Source organism: Crocuta crocuta, unplaced genomic scaffold (genome assembly GCF_008692635.1).
Source record: "Crocuta crocuta isolate KB4526 unplaced genomic scaffold, BGI_CrCroc_1.0 scaffold337, whole genome shotgun sequence".
Lineage (NCBI taxonomy): Eukaryota > Metazoa > Chordata > Mammalia > Carnivora > Hyaenidae > Crocuta > Crocuta crocuta.
Genome location: NW_027528873.1, coordinates 769,666 through 793,924, shown reverse-complemented (window position 1 = coordinate 793,924; position 24,259 = coordinate 769,666). Strand labels below are relative to the sequence as shown.

The 24,259-nt window shown below is 39.8% G+C and overlaps 1 long non-coding RNA gene across 1 annotated transcript in view; it reads left to right on the top strand.

Annotated features, from left to right (window-relative positions):
- The first annotated feature begins 7,849 nt into the window (after positions 1-7,849).
- Positions 7,850-24,259, top strand: part of LOC144225440 (uncharacterized) — a 33,211-nt gene continuing 16,801 nt past the window's right edge. The window contains exon 1 of the long non-coding RNA XR_013333306.1: positions 7,850-7,989. This is a non-coding gene — a long non-coding RNA (uncharacterized LOC144225440). The remainder of the gene's footprint in view (positions 7,990-24,259) is intronic.

The window sequence follows — 24,259 nt, the reverse complement described above, 5'->3', positions numbered from 1 at the left end:
GTGCCTCAAAAATACTTGGAGATGAAAGGGCTTCATCTGTGAGGCCTTCCCGAAGTATCACTGCTGCTTTAATTCAATACATTAAATAGAACTAAAACACAGAACTGAGAAAATTATGCAAAATGCAGACAGAAATAAAGAGATAGAAAACATGAACAACAGTAAGAAGCATGAAGGGTAGAATGAGAACCTCCAACATATACCTAATAGGAGTTCCAGAGGCAAGAGAATAAAGAGAATGAGAGAAAGACTATATTTGATAAGCTATTGCCTAAGAATATTCTTGAATTGATAAAAAGCATTAATCCCATGTTAAGGATTTCCAATAGTTCCACAGAAGATAAATAAAACAAATCAACATCTGGCTACATTTTAGTATTGCGTAGTACAAAAGAGAAAGAGAAAAGCCTTTTAAAAACCTGAAAGGAATGAATTACGGTCACTATATCAGTTGCAGCAATAGAAACCAGAAGATGACAGAATTATATTTTGAAAAATGGAGAATAAAAATAACTATCGACCCCCAAACAAGGAGAAGACAAGCCACAGGGAGAGCGAAAATATTTGCGAAGGGAAAATATTTTTGATGAAATATTTTATATCCAAAAAACACTTGGATAAAGGACTCTTGTCCAAAATATTCTAAAACCTCTTAAAATTCAACAGTAAAATGAACAGCCTGATTAAAAAATAAGCAAAATATTTGGAAAGTACCTCATCAAAGAAAATACACAGATGACAAGCATATGAAAAGATGCTCAACATCTTATGTCATTAGGGAATTACAAATTAAAACAACAAGTACTACTACATACCTACTAGAATGACTAAAATCCAAAACACTAACACCAGGTTCTGGCGAGGATGTGGAGCAACAGGACCTCTCATCCATTGCTGGTGGAAATGCGAACGGTCCAGCCACCTTGGAAAACAGTTTGGCAATTTCTTACAACGATACATACTCTTGGCATACAATCCAGCAACTGTGCTCCTTGGTATTTACCCAAATGAGTTGAAAACACGTCCACACAAAAACCTGCACCACATGTTTTATAAAACCCTATTTATAACTGTCCAAACTTGATAGTAACCAAGATGTTTTTCAGTAGGTGGGTGGATAAATAAACTGGTATATCCAGACAGTGGAATATTATCTGGTGCTCAAAGAAAGGATCTATAAACCCATGAAAAGACATGGAGCAACCTTAAATGTATATCATGAAGTGAAAGAAGGCTACATACTGTATGATTCCAACAAAGGCAAGACTGGAGGCAGCAAAAACCCCAGTGATTGTGAGGAGCTCAGGGCTCTGAGAGGATTAATCGAAGGAGCACAGAAGATTTTAAGGCAGTGAAGCTATCCTGTACGATTCTACAATGGGTGGACACATGTCACTATATACTCATGAAAATCCATAAATGTATAACACCACGAGTGTATGCTAATGTAAACGATGGTCTTTGGGTGATAATGATGTGTCAGTGTAGGTTCACTGATGTAGCACTCTGGTGCTGGACATCGATAGTTGGGGGGGCTAGGCATGTGTGGGTGGGGTGGCAGGGAGTGTGCAGAACTCTGCTTTCTGTTCAATATTGCTGTGCACCTAAAACTGCTCTAAAAAATAACGTGTGAAGGCTGAGTTCCATATTTGGGTTGATACTTGAGCAGAGAGGGAAGAACAGCTCTGGAAGGGCAGAGCAGAGAACAAGGCTTCAGTATGGGCAGGGAGTTGACATCTGTAGTGGGCCTAAGAATGTAAGATTATGTGAAATCTTGGAGTGGGAAGTAGACTTTCCCAAAGTGGAATGGGGTCTCAAAACAATCTCATTTAGATTTCCAGGGAAAGGCAAACCACCCAGGAGAAATCTCAGTTACATGACTAGCGGGAAAAGCAGGGATCGTATCTTGGTGATGTGTTCTATCACGGGAGAACTGAACTCTCTGTAATTGGGCAATTGCGAAGCCTCAACTGGGAAGAGAGAATTTTGATCCAAAATGCTCTTCAGTGACAGTGAATCTTGTTCCTATAGCTCTGCCTTTCTGGCTGCTAGATGTACACCTTAATCTTACAGCCAAGAGAACATTCCTTATATCTAACCTTCTCGCCAGATGGTCAGTGGTCAAAAATTCTTGGAAACTTGTAGTTCAAAATATTTTTTATTTTTATTTTATAATTTATTGTTTAATTTACATCCAAGTTAGTTAGCATATAGTGCAACAATGATTTCAGGAGTAGATTCCTTAATGTCCCTTACCCATTTAGACAATTCCCCCTCTTACAACCCCTCCAGCAACCCTCTGTTTGTTCTCTATAAAGAGTCTTTTAGGTTTTGTCTTCCTTCCTGTTTTTACATTATTTTTGCTTCCCTTCCCTTATGTTCATCTGTTTTATATCTTAAAGCCCTCATATGAGTGAAGTCATATGACATTTGTCTTCCTCTGACTAATTTTGCTTAGCATAATGCCCTCTAGTTCCATCCACGAAGTTGCAAATGGCAAGATTTCATTCTTTTAAATTTCCGAGTACTACTCCATTGTATATATACCATGTCTTCTTTGTCCATTCATCCATCAATGGACATTTGGGCTCTTTCCATACTTTGGCTATTGTTGATAATGCTGCTATAAATATTGGGATGCATTGGGATGCATGTGCCCCTTCGAAACAGCACACCTGCATCCTTTGGATAAATACCTAATAGAGCAATTGCTGGGTTGTAGGGTAGTTCTATTTTTAATTTTTTGAGGAAACTCCATACTGTTTTCCAGAGTGGCTGCACCAGTTTGCACTCCCAACAGCAGTGCAAAAGAGATCCTCTTTCTCTGCATCATCGCCAATATCCTGTTGTTGCCTAAGTTGTTAATGTTAGCCATCCTGTTAGGTGTGAGGTGGTATCTCATTGTGGTTTTGATTTATATTTCCCTGATGATGAAAGATGTTGAGCATCTTTTCAAGTGTCTGTTGGCCATCTGGATGTTTTCTTTGGAGAACTGTCTATTCATGTCTCTGCCCATTTCTTCATTGGATTATTTGCTTTTTGGGTGTTGAGTTGGTAAATTCTATATAGAATCTTGATACTAACCTTTTATCTGGTATGTCATTTGCAAATATCTTCTCCCATTCCGTCAGTTGCCTTTTAGTCTTTCTGCTTGTTTTCATCACTGTGCAGAAGACTTTTATTTTGATGAGGTCCCAATAGTTCATTTTTGCTTTTCTTACTCTTGCCTCTGAAGATGTGTTAGGTAGGAAGTTGCTGTGGCCAAGGTCAGAGAGGCTTTGCCTGCTTTCTCCTCTGGGATTTTGATGGCTTCCTGTCTTATATTTAGGTCTTTCATCCATTTGAGCTTATTTTTGTGTATGGTGTAAGAAAATGGTCCAGGTTCGTTTTTCTGCATGTCACTGTCCAGTTTTCTCAGCACCACTTGCTGAAGAGACTGTCTTTATTCCATTGGATATTCTTTCCTGCTTTGTCAAAGATTAGTTGGCCATACAACTAATTACGGGGTCCATTTCTGGGTTCTCTATTCTGTCTCATTGATCTGAGTGTCTGTTTTTGTGCCAGTGCCATACTGTCTTGATGATTATTACTGCTTTGTAATAAATCTTGAAGTCTGGGAGTGTGATACCCCCAGGTTTGGTTTTCTTTTTCAAGATAGCTTTGGCTATTCAGGGTTTTTTCTGGTTCCATACAAACTTTAGGATTGTTTGTTCTAGCTCTGTGAAGAATACTGGTGTTATTTTGATAGGTATTGCATTGAACATGTAGATTGCTTTGGGTAGTATCGACATTTAACAATGTTTGTTCTTCCAATCTGGGAACATGGAATATTTTTCTATTTCTTTGGTGTGTCTTCTGGAATTTTTTTCATAAGCTTTCTATAGTTTTCAGTGTATAAATTTTTCACCTCTTTGGTTATGTTTATTCCTAGGTATTTTATGGGTTTTGGTGCAATTGTAAATGGGATCGATTCCTTGATTTCTCTTTCTGTTGCTTCATTATTGGTGTATAGGAATGCAACTGATTTCTGTGCATTGATTTTATATCCTGCAACTTTGCTGAATCATGGATAAGTTCTAGCAGTTTATTGGTGGAACCTTTTGGGTTTTCTATATAGAGTATTATGTCATCTGTGAAGAGCAAAAGTTTGACTTTCTCCTGGCTGATTTAGATTCCTTTTATTAATTTGTACTGTCTGATTGCTAAGGCTAAGACTTCCAATACTATGTTGAATAACAGTGGCGAGAGTGGACCTCTCATATTCCTCACCTTAGAGGGAAAGCTTTCAGTTTTCCCCATTGAGGGTGATATTAGCAGTGGGCTTTCATATATGGCTTTTATGATCTTGAGGTATCATCCTTCTGTCTCTACTTTCCTGAGGTTATTTTTTTAATCAAGAAATGATGTGGTATTTTGTCAAATGCTTTCTCTGCATCTATTGAGAGGATCATGTGGTTCTTGTCCTTTCTTGTATTGATATAATGAATCACATTGATTGGTTGTGGATATTGAACCAGACCTGCATCCCAGGTATAAATCTCAGTTGGTCGTGGTGAATAATTCTTTTAATATATTGTTGGATCTCATTGGCTAGTAACTTGTTGAGGATTTTTGCACCCATGTTCATCAGGGAAATTGTCTATAGTTCTCCATTTTAGTGGGGTCTTTGTCTGGTTTTAGAATCAAAGTAATGCTGGCTTCATAGAAAGAGTTTGGTAGTTTTTCCTCCATTTTTATTTTTTGGAACAGCTTCAGGAGAATAAGTGTTAACTCTTCTTTCAATGTTTGATAGAATTGCCCTGGAAAGCTATCCAGCCCTGGACTCTTGTTTTTTGGGAGATTTTTGATTACTAGTTCGATTTCTTTACTGGTTATGGGTCTGTTCAAACTTTCTATTTCTCCTGTTTCAGTTTTGGTAGTTTATATGTTTTTAGGAATTTATCCATTTCTTCTAGATTGCCCATTTTATTGGTGTATAATTGTTCATAATATTCTCTTATTGTTTGTATTTCTGCAGTGTTGGTTGTGATCTCTCCTCTTTCACTCTTGATTTTATTTATTTGGGACCTTTCCTTTTTCTTTTTGATCAAACTGGCTAGGGATTTATCAATTTTGTTAATTCTTTCAAAGACCCATCTCCTCATTTCATTGATCTGTCCTACTTGTTTGTTTGTTTGTTTTGGTTTTGATGGCATTGATTTCTGCTCTAATCTTTATTACTTTCTGTCCTCTGCTGTTTTGGGGTTTAATTTGCTGTTCTTTTTCCAGCTCCTTGAGGTGTGAGGTTAGGTTGTGTTTCTGAGACCTTTCTTCCTTCTTTTGGAAGGCCTAGATTGCTGTATACTTCTCTTTTATGACCGCCTTTGCTGCGTCCCAGAGGTTTTGGGCTGTGGTGTTATCATTTTCATTGGCTTCCATGTACTTTTTAATTTTCTCTTTAATTTCTTGGTTAGCCCACTCATTCTTTAGTAGGTTAGTCTTTAGTCTCCAAGTATTTGTTATCTTTCCAAATTTTTTTCTTGTGGTTGATTTCGAGTTTCATAGCTTTGTGGTCTGAATGCACAGTATGGCCTCAATCCTTTTGTACTTGTTGAGAGCTGATTTGTGTCTGTGTATGTGATCTATTCTGGAGAATGTTCCATGTGCACTCGAGAATGTGTATTCTGCTGCTTTAGGATGAAATGTTCTGAATATATCTATTAAGTCCATCCAGTCCAGTGTGTCATTCAAAGCCATTGTTTCCTTACTGATTTTTGTTTAGATGATCTGTCCATTGCTGTAAGTGGGGTGTTGAAGTCCCCTACTATTATGGTATTATTATTATCAGTGAGTTTCTCTATGTTTGTGATTAATTGATTTCTATACTTGGGTGCCTTCACATTTGGAGCATAAATGTTTATAATTCTTAGGTCTTCTTGGTGGATAGACCCCTTAATTATGATATAATGCCCTTCTTCATCTCTTGTTACAGTCTTTATTTTAAAATCTAGATTGTCTGTTTTAAGTATGGCTACCATGGCTTTCTTTAGGTGACCATTAGCATGATAGATGGTTCTCCATTCCCTTATTTTCAATCTGAAGGTGTCTTTAGGTCTAAAATGGGTCTCTTATAAACAGCATATAGATGGATTTTGTTTTCGTATCCATCCTGTTACCCTGTGTCTTCTGATTGGAGCATTTAGACCATTGACCTTTAGAGTAAGTACTTAAAGATATGAATTTATTGCCATTATGTTGCCAGTAGAGTTGGAGTTTCTGGTGTTCTCTGGTCCTTTCTAGTCTTTGTTGCTTTTGGTCTTTTTTTTTTTTCTTTTCTTCCCTCAGAGAGTCCCCCTTAAAATTTCTTGTAGGGCTGGTTTAGTGGTCATGAACTCCATTAATTTTGTTTGTCTGGGAAACATTTTATCTCTCCTTCTATTTTGAATGAGAGCCTTGCTGGATAAAGAATTCTTGACTGCATATTTTTCCAATTCAGCACATTGAATATATCCTGCCACTCCTTTCTGGTCTGCCAAGCTTCTGTGGATAGGTCTGCTGTGAACCTGATCTGTTTTCCCTTGGTGCTTTCATGATTCTTTCCTTGCCTGAGTATTTTGTGAATTTGACTATGATATGCCTTGTTGATGGTTGGTTTTTGTTGAATCTAATGGGAGTCCTCTGTGCTTCTTGGATTTTGATGTTTGTGTGTTTCCCCAGGTTAGGAAAGTTTTCCACTATGATTTGCTCACATATATTTTCTACCTTTTTTTCTCTCTCTTCATCTTCTGGGACCCCTATGATTTTGGTATTATTCCTTTTTAATGAGCCACTGCGTTCTCTAATTTTTATTTCATGTTCTTTTGCCTTAGTCTCCCTCTTTTTTTCTGCTTCATTATTCTCCATAAGTTTGACCTCTATATCACTGATTTGCCACTCTGCCTTTTCCATTTTTGCTGCCATGGCATCCATTCGAAATTGCAGCTCAGTTATAGCACTGTTTTATTTCATCCTGACTAGTTTTACTTCTTTTATCTCTGCAGGAAGGGATTCTAGTCTGTTTTCAACCCCAGCTAGTATTCTTATTATCATGATTCTAAATTCTCGTTCAGACATCTTGCTTATATCTGTTTTGACTAAGTCTCTGGCTGTCATTTCTCCCTCTTCTTTCTTTTGGGGTGAATTCCTTCGTTTCATCATTTTGAAGGAAGAAAAGGAATTAATAAAGTAAAAAAATTAAAATCAAAGAAATTTAAAAAATAACACAAAGAAATAAAATAAAGGATGCTAGGTCCTGAGTGTGTTTTGGTCTGGCTGTTGAAAGAAGCTTAATAGATTAGAGAAAAAAGGGAAAGATAAGAAAAGAAAAAAGGGAAAAAGGAAAAAAAGGAAAAAAGCAAATGTTTGAAAATTTGAAAAAATTGAATACAATAAAATAGAATAAAATGAAATGATGAAAGTAAAATAGAATTTTAAAAATTTACAAAAAGTAAAAAATATAGTAGAAAAAATTAAAGAAAAATCTTTTTAATAAAAATGGAAAATGAAAATAATTTTTTCTTTCTGTATTCAAGAATGAGAAAAGAGAAAAAAAAGAAAAAAATTTGACTAAAAGGACTGGTGAACAGAATGAAGTACGATTGAAATTACATCTGGTTTCCCATAGAAGTCAAGCTATGAAGCACCTGATAGTCCCTAAACTAAGCAGGCAGAGAGACGGGTTTGTCAAGAGCGCTGTTGGCCCTGTTGGGCAGGGTTTAGTGTAATGGCTCCGTTCTCCACTAGATGGCGCTGCTTAGCTTACAGGGGTGGATTGCTGTGGTGCCTTGTAGGTGTGTATGCGCATGCGCGGGAGGGGGTGGAAAATGGTGTCGTCCAACTACTCAGTCTCTAGAATCAGAGGTCTGTGCTCTCCATGACCCGCAGTCAAGCACTTCTCCTTTGTCTTTGGCTTCCGCTCACTCCTCACTTCTACACTGTCCGTCAAGTTTAACCAAGCGGTCAAGCTACCAGGTAACACCTCCCTCCTGAGTTTTATCTCAGATACAGCTGTGTTTCCCAACCCCTCACGTCTGAGGGACTGCGTCTTTGACCTGCTCAGATCCTCTGCGGGAGGGTCTCACCGAGCAGTGGTCGGGTGCCGGCCCACCCACAGCAACCTTTGTGAGACTGTGCTGCCTCCCATCTGGGTGCCAGCCCGCCTCAGAAGAAGTTCTCCCGATTGTGTAGCAGCAGCGTTTCAGGGATTATGGAAAATCACAGCACACATCTGGCACCAGGCTTTCCCCTTAGCGTCCTTGTTCCAGCACCAGCAAATGTGGCTGTTCTCCGCGGTCTGCTGGGACCTTTACTGCACCCCCTCTACCAAATGTCCTTTCCCCGTGTGGCCTGCAGACCCCTTGGACCTCGCTCTCTGCTCTTGGGGATTCACCCTTCCCACCAGAGCATTGCCAGGTATGGGGTTGTGGGCATTTCAGACTTTGCATTCCCACTGTTAATAGACTCTTAGTGGAATTTAAACCCTCTCCTTTCTCCTTTCTCCCTTTTTTGTTCATCCCTGAGGCAGTTTCCACTTTTCCACTTTCTCTCCAGCTGCTTTTGGTGGGGTGTGCCTTTCCTGTACTCTCCCCCATTATCCATCCTCTCTCCATAAGCAGAAATAGCTCCCTGCCCTCTGCAGCATCTCTCTCCCCCAGCTCACCTCTCTGCACCATGTACCTGCTAAGTTCTGTGGTTCAGGTTGTGCAGATTGTTGTGTTAATCCTCAATTTAGTTGTCTATGTGTGCAAGATGGTTTAGTGTTGATCTGGCTGCATTTCAAGGACAAGAGACACACAAAAAAACCTTCCATGCTATTATACCATCTTGGCCCCTTCTAGGATTTTTTTTTTTTAAACCAAATTCTGGGAATCAGAGGCAAAGCTATCTCAGTATGAATGAACATGTGAAGAATTTCATTTCTTAACCCTAACATTGATTTACACTAAAACTGGGCCTCTGTTTCCCAGAGAAATAAGGGATATGTTTTTTTAAATGCTTATTTATTTATTTATTTATTTATTTATTTAGAGAAAGAGAGAACTCACAGGGGAGGGAAGGGGCAGAAAGAAAGGGAATCCCAAGCAGGCCCCATGCTGTCAGCGGGACTTGATTCCATGAACTGAGAGATCATGACCTGAGCTGAAATCAAGAGTTGGACACTTAACTGACTGAGCCACTCAGGCACCCCAGGGATATTTTTTATTTGCTATGTAAGAATATTTTGAAAACAACAGGCTGCATACCACTGTGTCCAAAGATCCTTAGTGCTGAATGTGCTGAGAAAACAAATAAAAGTTTCCAGAACTGAGAGCCAACCTACTTTTTCCAGGTGAAATGTCCATTCCAACTTCTGTAAGAGAAACTTGGCGTGTTCTTGTCATGAGCTTGTGATGCTGAATCAGATATGACTCAGAACAATGACCGCTGAACCCTGAGTTTCAGCCTAATGTGAGTGTTTCAGGGACAGGAATTGGCTACTTAGTGACTCATTTCCATTTGGTTTGGCTTATGGGAGTAACAAGATAATACTCTTCTCACTGTGGACAGANAGTGGAATTTAAACCCTCTCCTTTCTCCTTTCTCCCTTTTTTGTTCATCCCTGAGGCAGTTTCCACTTTTCCACTTTCTCTCCAGCTGCTTTTGGTGGGGTGTGCCTTTCCTGTACTCTCCCCCATTATCCATCCTCTCTCCATAAGCAGAAATAGCTCCCTGCCCTCTGCAGCATCTCTCTCCCCCAGCTCACCTCTCTGCACCATGTACCTGCTAAGTTCTGTGGTTCAGGTTGTGCAGATTGTTGTGTTAATCCTCAATTTAGTTGTCTATGTGTGCAAGATGGTTTAGTGTTGATCTGGCTGCATTTCAAGGACAAGAGACACACAAAAAAACCTTCCATGCTATTATACCATCTTGGCCCCTTCTAGGATTTTTTTTTTTTAAACCAAATTCTGGGAATCAGAGGCAAAGCTATCTCAGTATGAATGAACATGTGAAGAATTTCATTTCTTAACCCTAACATTGATTTACACTAAAACTGGGCCTCTGTTTCCCAGAGAAATAAGGGATATGTTTTTTTAAATGCTTATTTATTTATTTATTTATTTATTTTGAGAGAGAAAGAGAGAACTCACAGGGGAAGGAAGGGGCAGAAAGAAAGGGAATCCCAAGCAGGCCCCATGCTGTCAGCGGGACTTGATTCCATGAACTGAGAGATCATGACCTGAGCTGAAATCAAGAGTTGGACACTTAACTGACTGAGCCACTCAGGCACCCCAGGGATATTTTTTATTTGCTATGTAAGAATATTTTGAAAACAACAGGCTGCATACCACTGTGTCCAAAGATCCTTAGTGCTGAATGTGCTGAGAAAACAAATAAAAGTTTCCAGAACTGAGAGCCAACCTACTTTTTCCAGGTGAAATGTCCATTCCAACTTCTGTAAGAGAAACTTGGCGTGTTCTTGTCATGAGCTTGTGATGCTGAATCAGATATGACTCAGAACAATGACCGCTGAACCCTGAGTTTCAGCCTAATGTGAGTGTTTCAGGGACAGGAATTGGCTACTTAGTGACTCATTTCCATTTGGTTTGGCTTATGGGAGTAACAAGATAATACTCTTCTCACTGTGGACAGAGGTACAAATGGCCAAAGTGCTCCATGCCATTTCAGTCTTGAGATTTAATTCCAAAGCCTATAAGCATGAGTATCCAATACTACCCAGCGTTCTTTGCCTCTCTAGGTCTGGCCATGTTTTTGACTCCCAGTTTGCGTGACTAAAAGTATATGGATTTTTAATAAAAATACACCTAGCATATTTGGAAAAGAATTTGAACATTATGCATTCTCTCAGGCTTGACAAGAATTAGGTCTCTATTTGTCTGCCAAACAGAGTGTCAGTTGGGAAACCCAAACCTTGTGTCCTTTGGTGATAAAGCAAGACGCAGCAGGAATAAGGACAGTATCCACAATGTCCATGTCTTTCCTGTTGCCAGCACATGTCAATATCAAGGAGTATGAAATATGGGAGGCTCCTTTAGGGAAAAAGTTCTAAGACAGAATCAGGCCTTGGTACTAGGTTGATGACATCACAGATGATCCTCAGTGCCCTGCCCTCACCTGTCTGTCTTTCTCTGAGACTGTCCATGCTTCACTGATGCTTAGTGTCCTGGGCTCCTAATGCTCCACACCACCTCCCAAGCTCTAAACTCTGCTGTTAGGAAAGAGATGTGCTAATACATGATGATCGAATGGCACAGCTTATTTTGTAACCTCTTCTGAGCTACTTTTATTTTATCCCATGAATCAACTTCTCTCCTCTCGACCTTTAAAACAAATCAAACACAACATTTTCTGTTTGCTGATGGTTTGGTTATCTCCAGACTTTGGAATTGTATGAATGAACAAATTTTCATATAAAAGATTCCAGGACCCAGAAAGGACTACTGGATTTTGATTTTTCCCAGTAAGGCAATAACTAATTATAAAAACCACTCTCACTTACAAGAAAAAGAATATTTTAATATAAAAATATTGAAAACCACCATCCGAGAATAAGGCATTGTCATGGATAGCTAGGGCATATATACTTGTATTTATGTTCCCCATTATCCTCATCTTTTCCCTCATTTATTTTCGGATGGGAAAACCATTAGCATGGGCCAGTACAGGTACAGAAGCCCACAGCTGGAGGGCTAGGAGTTGTCCTATAGCCAGTGAGATGCTTGCCACTAAGGTTGTTGAAGGGGGGCAATGCCAGGAATAGGGGCCAGAAACATGGCTCTTGTGCTGAAGGTGAAGGTGGGAATTTTGGTGATCCTGAGGGGAGGTGCTGACTGTGGGAGGAGATGTAGATGGACAAAGATAGGAGACCTTGAGGACTCAGGATGATCAGGTTGAGGGGACAGGGGCTGAGGTGGGTGGAAGTGGGGGTGGTGTGTTTTGTGAAAAATCATTCACCTCAGACACGGAAGACAAAAGGAAACAATGAAAAATCCCTAAGGACAGTGACTCTGATCTTACAAGGGACTCATTTAGAATGCTTTGCATTCTAAGACTAAGAAACATCATTGATTGATTGATTGATTTCATGTGATTGACTTGATTCATTCATGGATACTTTTGTCTGGAAAGCAATTGTTAAGTCAGCAGTACCCTAAGCACTGGTAATATGGAAATGAATAAGGTACCATCCTGGTTGCCAAATATATATAATCATAAATGATCTATATGTGCTACTATATTTATGTATTGCATTGTAAAAATAGCCTAACGTGGAAATGAAAGGAAGATAATACAAAAGTGATTGTAAATAAAAGGTCTGAAATTGTCTTTCTGTACCTTAGTGGGTTGTTTGGTCTGTCCCTGGCCTGTGTGCCTTCCCTGTTTGGTAAATATTGGCTAAAGCAGTTATAAGTAAGACTTCTAACTGGAGAGTTGGGAGAGACTGGCAAGTAGGAGTGATGAGAACAGAGCATTACTATAAGGCTGAGGAGTAGACATGGGCTTAAAGAAAGGGTGGCCCTAAGTCTTTAGGATCAAAGAGGGAAAGAGTAAAGAGTAGTGAAATGAAGCAAGAGAAGAATGTGGACATGGGCCTGGGGGAAGTACAGTGATCGAGAAACCTAGTGAGTGACACTTAAAGCAGAGCTTACCAACTGGAAGGGCACTTGAAACTCTGGTTGGAGTGAATCAGGCCCATTTGGATCCAGCTGAGTGAGCAGCATGAGCCTGAGTCTGTAATTTAGGTACCTACCCACAATGTAAAACAGTGACGACTGACTGTGTGGTCAACCACAGACGACAGGGCAGGAAGGGCTTCTGTGATACCTGAAAGAGGCAGAAGCCATAAATTTCGAGAATTTTATACTGCTTCAGATATATAGGCCACAGAGCACTGTGGCTCAGGGTTAGCTTTTCGAATTGTTTGATACTAGCACTAGTGTGACCAGACATCCTGGTTTGCTTGGGACCATCCAGGTTATATCACTGAAAGTTATAGGTCCTGGGAAACTCTTTGAGTTTTAGGCAAACTGGGACAGTTGTCACCTAAGTTTTGGATCTTCCTCTTTTGAGGAACAACCCTGGATCCTTATCACTCCATTAGGTTCCAGTGTAGTGGTTTCCTCTCTAGAGGCAGACATGTGACTGAGCGCTGGCCAATCAGCACCTTTCACCTTGGTTGCAGTGATTGGATCACAAGGGCACACAAGGCAAACCAGGTCAGCGAGACTCAATTCTGGACATTTTGTTGGGACTGTTGGAAAAGTAGAGGGACTTGTTCACTGGGACTTCTGGCACCGAATCTGATGAATGCTTGGAGATCCTGGGACCTCCTATTGGAATCTGGAATGAAGCTATGTTTAGAGAAAAATAGAAAGGAGAGATGGAGAGATACTGAATCTTGATGATGCCTGAGTCCCTCTACTAGACCATGCCTACAGGGAGCTTTACTCTTAATTTTTTTCAGTTATGTGAGCCAGAAAATCTCCTTCCAACACCATGATCCGACTTTCCCCTTTGCTTAAGCCAGGTTGAATTGGGTTTTTCTAACTTTTATCTGATGGGGTCCTGACAGTGCGGCTTGTGCTGATCACATAGATACAAGGAAATACATATTATCCTACCCAGAAGCCATCTTTCATAGATGCATCTTGAGGCCTGGGGAAAGGGGCACAAAGAGCTGCCAGTTTTCCCTAAGGTAAAGGAGATAATCAGTAGTTGTATGGACTTCAATGGCCAGGAATAAAGGTGGAGAACTGATGTCTGATGGGACTTGGTTTTTACTTCAGCAAGTGGTAAGGAGTGGCAATGCGGGACTAATGCTATAAGAGGGTTGGAAAATTTCTGATTTTTGTTGCTACATTGTATTTATTCCTTTATTTATTTTTTTTAATATTTTTTATTTATTTCTAGGAGAGAGAGAGAGACAGCATGAGCAGGGGAGGGTCAGAGAGAGAGGGAGTCACAGACTGAAACAGGCTCCAGGCTCTGAGCTGGCAGTCAGCACAGAGCCTGATGCGGGGCTCGAACCACGAACCGCGAGATCATGATCTGAGCGAAAGTCGGACGCTTAACCAACTAAGCCACCCAGGCGCCCCTATTCCTTTATTTTTATTTATTCCCTTGCCTAGACTGATTAACAGCAAAATTTTGAAAAACTATATTAAAGTAGGTTTGTGAGTGTCTTTTAGGGAGCAGCTAAGCCAGGAGAAGAGGAAATCAAGGACTAATAATTTAGAGCCCTCTGTCCAACCTAAAGTCTTTAAGTACTTGTTCAACATTTATTTAGAAGTGTCACAGACAACTTATGAACAATTTACTTTCACTGATTAAAGTTGTCCTAAGACTATTCCATAAAATGTTCACTTTTTTGTAGTTCTCATTCTCCCCTATAGTTTTATTATTTTCTGAAGCATGTATCTCCTTCTAGGCTTATTAAGAACTTTACAATTTTAAAAATAAATCTCAATAAATGGCACTATGCCATGCATGATTCATTTTTATAATTTTCATTCTCTGTACCAGAGAGCTTCAGCAGCCATTAGCAATCTGGCTCTGGGTTGGAGAAAATAAGAGAAAAATATAGGTGCGGAAGAGATGTGTTTTAAAATATTTTACTGCAGAGCATAGTGTGCTTTGGAGGCAGAGGATCTATTTAACTTTTCACCAACAAGGTAAGGAGGTGTATAAGGAAACTTCACTTACTTGACATTATATTTCCAATATATTCAGTGATGGTTTAATATCCCAGATGGACTCTTACCACTCTCAGTTGCCTGGTTAGCCTGGCCTTGATCCAGCTCTGGAGAGAAAAAGTGGTAGCACTGAGAATCACTGAACCGAAGAAGAAGCTGAATCTCTGAACCTTCAGAAAAGGATGCTTTGAAAAGTGTAGGGAAAATTGGTCTATTATGTCTAGGATGGGCCATTAGAAATGGTAGAAATGCCAGCCAAGTGGGGAGGTTTCCTATTTTTAGGAATGGTGGGCTAGGTAATTTGATCGAATCTTTTTCTAGGAACTATTTTTTTAAACATTATTTATTTTTGAGAGACAGAGCACAAGCAGCGGAGGGGCAGAGGGAGAAGGAGGCACAGAGTCCAAAGCACGCTTCAGGCTCTGAGCTGTCAGCACAGAGCCCAATGCGGGGCCTCAACCCACGAACTGAGAGATCATGACCTGAGCTGAAGTCAGCCACTCAACCGACTGAGACATCCAGGCACCCCTACTAGGAACTATTTTAAAAAGCTGAAAATTTTCAAGAAAAATCTTCTTGAAAACATACTGAAGTAACAAGATAATAAAGAATTATCAGACCAAAAGTGAAGAAAAAACATAACCCTGAGATGTAAATGAGTATAGATATCACTTTTTGAAAAATTTTACTTTATTTTATTTAAAAAATTTTTGTTGTTTATTTATTGTTGAGAGAGAGAGAGAGAGACAGACAGACAGAGTGTGAACAGGGGAGAGGCAAAGGGAGACACAGAATCTGAAGCAGGCTTCAGGCTCTGAGCTGTCAGCACAGAGCCCGATGCAGGGCTCAAACTTAGAAGCTGTGAGATCATGACCTGAGCCAAAGTCAGATGCTTCACTGACTGAGCCACCCAGGCACCCTTGGATATCACTTTTAAATGAGGGCATTTGCTGAGGCATCAAAATGAGGACCTTTGTTTTGATAACTTGGTAGGATGTGTGCAGAGGATAAAACACATTCTCACATTAAACTGCGACCTCAAAAGTGCAAATGCTCAAGACAAGGATGGTTCTGAAGTTTAGAACCTCAGCTTTGAGGAAACCCCTAGTGTTATAGATGATTTAAGATAGTTTCATACTAGCCCCAAGAACCTGACATCAAGGAAATTCAAATTCTCCCTTGAGCACCATCTCTTTATTGTGGGCCTCAAACTATTCTTTTAAGTAATAAAAAAAACAAATAGCCATAAGAAAAAGCCAGCAAAAACAAAAAGACAATACATCTTAGACGTTCTCAAAGAGGGAATTAATGAGCTGATAGATTCAACAGAACAAATTATCTGGAATACAGTGTGGGGGCAAATAAGAGACGGGGTGGGAGGAAGGAAGGAGGGAGGGAAGGAAGGAAGGAAGGAAGACAGAAAGAAAGAAAAAAAGAAAGACAGAAAGAGAAAGAAAGAAAGGAAGAGAGGTAAGAGTCTAAAAGATACAGTGATAAATACAGACATATGTTTAATGCAATCCAAGAAGAGAGAAGGTAGCAAATGCTATATTTGAAGAGATAATCACTGAGAATTTTTCAGAACTGATGGACGACACCAATACCTAGACTTAAGAGGCCCCAAATTCCCAAGTAAGATAAAAGAAATATAGTGCTAGACACATCATGACATTGCTGAAATTCAAAGATAAGGAGAACTTTGACTAGCAGCCAGCGAAAAAGATATTACTTTCAACGGAGTGGCAGGTAGACTGACAGCAACAATGGAAGACAGAAGACAGTGGAATCTCAAGGTGCTAAAAGGAAATAGCTGCTGACCTATAATTTTATGTATATTTGGCAATTGCATCTTTCAAGAATGAAGATAAAGAAAAAAACATTTTAAAAAAACGAGTGAGTTCTGCATCAGCAGATGTGTTACAAAGAATATTCTAAAGGAATTTTTTAGAAAGTAAAAATATGACTCCAAATGTCCTAAATCTAATAGGGGGAATCCACAAAAACCCAAAATTGACATCCTGTCTAATGGTGAAAGACTGAATGCTTTAGGATCAGGAACAAGACAAGGATGTCTACCTACTTTCCTGATTATTCAACATTGTAGTGGAGGATCTACCCAGGGCAGTTAGGCAAGAATCTGAAATAAAAGACATTGAGATTGAAAAGGAAGAAGTAAAACTATTTCCATCTGCAGATGACATGATCTTATATATAGAAAATACTAATAATACTAAATCTGTGAAAAAAACTAATAGAGCTAATAATGAGTTAAGCAGGTGGCTGAATATAAGGTCCAGTATACAAAAATTAATTTCATTTGTATATTCTTGCGATGAAAACTCTGAAAATGACATTAAGAAAATAATTCCATTGAAAATAGCATCCATAAGAGCAAAATATTTAGGAATTAATTTAATGAGAGAAGTATAAAACTTATATTCTGGAAACTATAAAACATTATTGAAAGAAATGAAAGGAGACTGAAATAAATGGGAAGACTTAATATTGTTATTGAGATGGCAATATTCCTCAAATTCACCTTTAGATTCACTGCAGTAGCTATAAAAGTTCCAGCAAACTTCATGTAGAAATGGTAAGTTTATCCTAAACTTCATATGGAAATCCAAAAGACCTGGAATAACCAAAAAATCTTGGAAAAGAACAAAATTGGAGAGCTCACACTTTTCAACTTCAAAACTTACTATAAATCTTATTATTAATAGTATGGTACAGGCATAAGGATAGATGTATAGATCAATAGAATGGGACTGAGAGTCCCATAAACGCTCACATTATAGTCAACTGATTTCAGACAGGGGTGCCAAGACCATTCAACAGGAGAAAGAGGAGTCTATTCAGTAAATGGTTTTGGATGACGGTGTATCCATATGCAAGAGCACAAGGCTGGAATTCTACTCTTCACCGTCTACAAACATTAACTCAAAATGGATCCAAGAACTAAATGTAAGAACTGAAACTATGAAATTCTTAGAATAAAACATAAGAAACAAATCTTCACGATCTTGGAGTAGGCAGTGGTTTCTTAGATATGACATCCAAAACACAAACAACAAAAGAAAGCAGAGGAATTTGACTTAATCAAGATTAAAATTTTGTGCATCAGAAGACATCTTTAAGAAAGTGAATAGACGACCGACAGAATACGGTGATGTGAGAAATCGTTTAAGAATTTGAAATCGAAATCTTACTTTGGAGAGTTGAGGTATGCTAAAACAATATACACTGCTAGTCCTCCTGGGAAGCTTTTGTCTGTTGGGCTGAAAAAAGGGAGTGCCGTGTGGCTTCAGAACGCTCCCGGAAGTCCTATGTAGTGACTATTTTCCAAACTAAAGCGTTTGTGTACATCAACTGGGGAGGATTTTTTTCCTCCTGACTTTCGATATTGGAAATAAAAAAATTTTTAAATACAAAATGAAATCACCTTTAGTTAATGTATGCAATAACTCCCTATATGGGAAGTGGTTGCGGTGATGATCACAGAAGTTTTCATTTACCTACCAGCTCACACCTTATCTGAGCCAACACTCAGAATCAGGAAGCTGTGGGACTTTCTGTCTCCTGCTCTCAGGAAGAGAATGAGGCAACAGAGCAAACAAGGTGGGGGCAGCTGGTTTCTATTTGACTGTGTAGGCCCTCAAGCCTCCCTGACTCCTCCTGATACTCGGCACACAAACTGCATGTTCACTTTCGGGTGCTTTTGTTCAGGGGAGCTGAACAGACACCCAGAGTCTCTGAGTCAGGGGGAAAATGAATGCTTCAAGCTGCGTTTACCTTCCTTTCTTTAAATGACAGTACTTGAGCTTTTTCTCATTATAAAAGTAACATAAAATGGTAGAAAATGTTAAAGAATAAAAAAGTTTAAAGATCCCAAAGAGGGATAAATTAGTGGAGCATAGAATTTTTAGGGCAGTGAAAGTACTCTTTATGATACTATAATGGTGGACACATGTCTAAACCCATAGAAAGTACAACATCATGAGGTGTCAATGTAGGTATACTGTTTGTAACAAATGTACACCCTAGTGGGGATGTTGATAATGGGAAGGCTGTGCATGTGTAGAGGCAGTGGGCATATGGGAAATCTCTTTCTTTCCCCTCAATTTTCTGTGAACCTATAACCGCTCAAAAAAAAAATTCCAACACATTTTTTTTAAAAAAAGCAAAAAAATTTTTTAATCCAAGAAATGTAAGGATAGAGAATAAAATGATAAAACATGATTCTGTCTCTCAGAAGTACCATGGCTTTATTTCCTTCTCGTCTTCTTCCTTCCTTGAGTACATTTTTTTTTTACATAGTTGAGATCATACTACAGTCGGTTTTTATCAAGCTTTTAATTTAGCTTTGTATTTATAAAAACTACATCTTACTTCGTCAAAAATTCACTGCAAGCATACATTTTAATATCCAATTATGTGGAGGTATCATTTGTTTAATCTTTTCCCCCACTGTTGAAGATTAGGTTATTTGCAACATGTACTTTTAGTATGTGATATGATTTTTGAGAAAGCAAAACTTCTGGTTTTTGAAAACTTGAGGATAGAAGTTGAAAAATCTGGGATTTAAGCTGTAAGCCATTTTCTATTTCATGAGAGATGGGGGCTCTAATACTCTCTTGAGGAAGGTGGTATTTTGTTCTGGGCACTACGGGAATTAACACCATAGCTACACACATGTAAATTACTTACTCTTTTATTACTGGGGAACATGTGGCGTCACCACCAACCATAACAGAAATGTTTGTGAATTGAGAATCCAAGTATCCTGATGGCTAAGACACATTGTTTTAGATATATATATGTCTGCAGACACAATTTTATATATATATATATACACACACACACACACACACACACAAATATGTATGTATATATTGGTACAAAATAAAATATATACATATATTTTTTTTGGAGAAGTGAATGGAGTAAAAAGAAAAAGTTTTTTCTCAGTTTCAAATGAAACTGTTTTTTTTGCCTAAAGGCTCGTTCTCCTGGGTATAGATACGCAGGTCTGTGTATATGCTGTGGTACCCAGAACATTCAGCTTCTTGAGATCTAAATAAGACCAGCTTTACTACTCATTCTATAGCTCATGGGTCACCAAAGCCCTGCCTGAGAGTTCTATGATTTTCTGGGAGTCTTCCGTTCTCATCGACTTGGCCTCTGGGGTCCCATGGCCCAGCTGTTCCTGTTTCGTACCATCTACACCCAGGGTTAGGATCTGCTTCCTCAGTTTCCACAATACTAACTCATACAGTTCATCCCTATATGGAGAAATAATAATCGTGACCACTGACATTTATTGAGCTATTACACTGTACCAGGCATGATTATAACCACTTTAGAAGTATTGCCTAATTTAATTTTTGTAACAACTCTAGGATATAGGAACTGAAATATCCTAACTTTGCAAATGCAGAAACTGAAGCACTGAGAGTTCAGGTATAATTTATGTGCAATTTATGTGTTTATTAAAGCATTCACTTATTAAAAAAAATTAGTAACCATCCTAATAATTCTGTGAGGTGCCAGGGATTCAGTGGTGAATCACACAGACATAGTCTTGGACATCAGAGAGCTCACAGTCTAGGAGCAGGAAACAGAAAATTAAGAAGTAACCATAAATACAGGGCGCCTGGGTGGCTTAGTCGGTTAAGCATCCGACTTTCGCTTAGGTCATGATCTCGCGGTTCGTGGTTCGAGCCCCGCGTCGGGCTCTGTGCTGACAGCCAGCTCAGAGCCTGGAGCCTGTTTCAGTCTGTGACTCCCTCTCTCTCTGACCCTCCCCTGCTCACACTGTCTCTCTCTCTCTCTCCTAGAAATAAAATAAAAACATTAAAAATTAAAAAAAAAAGTAACCATAAATACAAAGTAAATAAAGTACAGAGTGATATTCCAGAGAATTTTTTTTTTAACTTCTGTAGTTATGGGAACTTCCTGAAGGAAGTGACAACTAATAAAGACCTGCAGGATGATTGGAAGTGAGCCATAGAAGGGTGGAAAGAATCCTAGAGGGCACTTTGTACAAAGGCTGGCGATGAAGAAGTATGGTGAGGACCAGGTGCTAACGGAGCTTTGGCATGGATACAGCATAGAGTGAGGTGGGGTCAACAGTGAGAGATGGGCTGGGGAGTTGGGCAGAAGCCAGGACCTGGAGGCCTTGTAGGCCATGGAAGGTCTGAAAGTCTCATTAGGAATTTTAGACTCCAACCCAAGGGCAAAGGCAAGCCAATGAAAAGTTTAAGCAGGGGTGGGACACGACCATATTTGCATCTTAGAGGGTTACTCTGGTTGACTGTAGACAATGTAATTGACTAGAGGGTGATGACTAACAGCAGGAAATCCAGAGGGCTTTTGAGTGGGCCGTGTGAGAACTGTGCTGACAGCTCAGAGCCTGGAGACTGCTTCAGATTCTGTGTCTCCATCTCTCCCTGCACCTCCCCTGCTCACACTCTGTCTCTCTCTCTCTCAAAAATAAACATTAAAAAATTTTTTAAGTGAGTTAATTTAAATAACATACTTTATTTAGCCCAATATATCAAAAACTATTATTTTAGCATATAATTAATGTAGTATTATTGAGATATTTCACATTTTCTTTTTTGTTCTAAGTGTTTGAAATCTAGCATGTATTTTACACTTATATCTGAGTCCAAACTAGCCTCATTTCAAGTGCTCAGTAGCTGCATGTGGGTAGTGGCTACTATGTTGGACAGGGTAGATCTAGATCTCCCCAGATATTCTTATTTCACTGGCCTGGGGCATAGGTATGTTTTAATAGCTTCCCAGTTATTCTGATGTGCAGTCAGATCCCCACCTGGGCTCTAACAGGCTCTGCCTCGTCCCAAATTATTCAGTAATGAGCAGCAGCTGCCACAAGAGGGAGCCAGTCTCTTGGAATAAGAGGCTTCTCAAAGCCTCCTGGTCTTCATCAGGCAGGGGACTTGAGAAATGCTGGGCGGATCCACAGGCACAGTGCCTGGACCTGTTCTTCAGTTTTCATCCCACTCTCTTTTCCAGCTAAGGTTCCCCCAGTCTGAGTCACTACCGCAGATCCCTCTGTTAAGTTGCTCCGTAAGTATCCCTTTCATCTGCAGCATGTCTCCTCCTTGCTTCCACCAATGTAAGGTCTTCCCCACCATAGCAGCATGGTGAGGTACAAAGACTGGGAACCAGGGGTCCCACACATTGAGGTCAGGCCCTAGGTCTGCTGCTACTCACTGGTTAAGAGCTCTTTCAACATGTCACATAACTGCTGTCATCCCCTCACTAATTTGAGATCATCCCAATCTCATCATCTTGTCAAAGAAGGACAACTTGCAATCATACACTTAAAGCAGTGCCCAGGAGATGCTCATTTCAAAGTAAAGCAAAGCAGGTGCTCAGGAAATAATGGTTCATCCCCCCAACCCCCAGATACATATTGGATGTAATGTGATGCACCTAATATATTAGTTCCCCAGCTCCACAGCACCACCATGGGGTCACCTAAGGAGCTTATGAATATATCCTATTTTTTAATCTTCTCTCCCAGAGATTCTGATTCTGTAGATCTGGGATGAAGCCAAGGATTATGGGTTATGAATTTTAAAGCCGCCAGCCTGATACTGGTGTTTTGGGTTGTTTGAGAACCGTCGACATGCGGAAGGAACAGGGGATTTGGAATCAGGAGTCCTGGGCTTCACTTCTTGCTGTGCTAGGCTGTGCTGTTGACTCAACTTGTCTGAGCCTCAGTGATGCCATTTGTTACAGGACAAGTAAGACAGCCTGCTCAGGAGGTGGTGATAGATATAAGGCAGAGTAAGGGCTGGGTAGTTATCGTCTCTCTCCTCCTCACCCTCTCTCTATGCTCCCTCTTTCCTAATTCCCTGGGCTACCCACTGTTTCTAGCACAGGCCATTCTTTCTCATATCCCGATTGCTGTTCATTCCTTTCCTGCTATTTGGGCTTTCCTTTGCTCCTTTTTCTCTCCGTCCCTCCTCTGTCAAAGCTGGGCCAGTTAAACCAACAGCCCCACACTTCCGTTGGGCTTCAGATTAGATTCTCTTCAGTGTCCAGTTGCTCTATTATTTCTGATTCAGTGTGTTTGAGCAGTGAGTTTACCACTGGACCAGTTCAAATAAGGCCTTCCGTATCCCCTCACTCATCCTCCCATCCCACCCCAAGGAAGCAGACTTAGCTGACGGTTCTTCTTGGGAAAGGATGGGTGCCAGAGGGGAGTGGAGAGGAGTTCTATGTGGGGAAGAGCAAAGAGGACAATACCAAACTCCTTTTCAATCATAGGCTCCTGACCTGAGACACACTTGATTTAGAGCAAAACATCAAAAGCAAAGCTAGGGGCGCCTGGGTGGCTTAGTCGGTTAAGCGTCCAACTTTCGCTTGGGTCATGATCTCACGGTTCGTGGGTTCGAGCCCCGCGTCGGGCTCTGTGCTGACTGCCAGCGCAGAGCCTGGAGCCTCTTTCAGTCTGTGACTCCCTCTCTCTCTGACCCTTCCCTGCTCACGCTGTCCCTCTCTCTCTCTCTCTCTCTCTCTCCTAGAAATAAATAAAACATTAAAAAATTTTTAAATAAAAAAAGAAAAAAAAAGCAAAGCTAAAAGACAAATGACTATTATCTTAATAGGTATCATACATAAATGACAATAAATCAGGCTTGGAGTTTTGATTAATATCATGGACCAACCATTGGATTGAGATAGCAATTATAACTTAAAGTGATTGTAGGTTTGGGGAACCTGCGTGGCTCAGTTGGTTAAGTGTCTGACTCTTGGTTTCAGCTCAGGTCATGATCTTATGGTTCGAGAGAGAGAGCCCGTGTACGGCTCAGCGTTGTTGGCACAGAGCCTGCTTGGGATTCTCTCCCTCTGCCCCTCCCCTACTTGCATTCTCTCTCTCTCTCTCAAAATAAATAAATACATTTTTAAAAAGTGATTGTAGGTTTGTCTAACTAAGAGTGAACAGGAAAATTCTGGGCCTTCTAGAGTTACCATCTAGTTGCAGAGGAAAGTTACACCCACTAACCACATTTTACAGTGACGAGAAAAGATCCAAAATAAATTTGCATTATTATTATGTCAACAGTGGTGCCTATTCAACATACTGGTCACATCCAGTATCTGTAACCCTTTTATTTTTAATTTAATATATTATGGACTATTTTTTATGCCATTACATCAAAATTTTCCTCAATCTTTTAAAAGACTGCATAGAATTCCATCATGTGATCATATTATAATTAATTTAATTAATTCCATATCAATATCTGTTCAGTTTCCAATGGTTTTTATTATAAAGAACAATGATACTGATATCTTAGAACATTAATCTTTTCCCACTTGTTTCATTATTTCCTTAGGATAAACACCTTGAAGTGAAATATGTAGTGTAAAGATTAAAAAAGCACATTTAAAAGTCTGATCATATTCTCTCAAAAAGTTGGATCACGGGCACATGGGGTGGCTCAGTCGGTTAAGCCAGGTCACGATCTCACAGTTTGTGAGTTCGAGCCCTAACTGAGCTCTCTGCTGTCGGT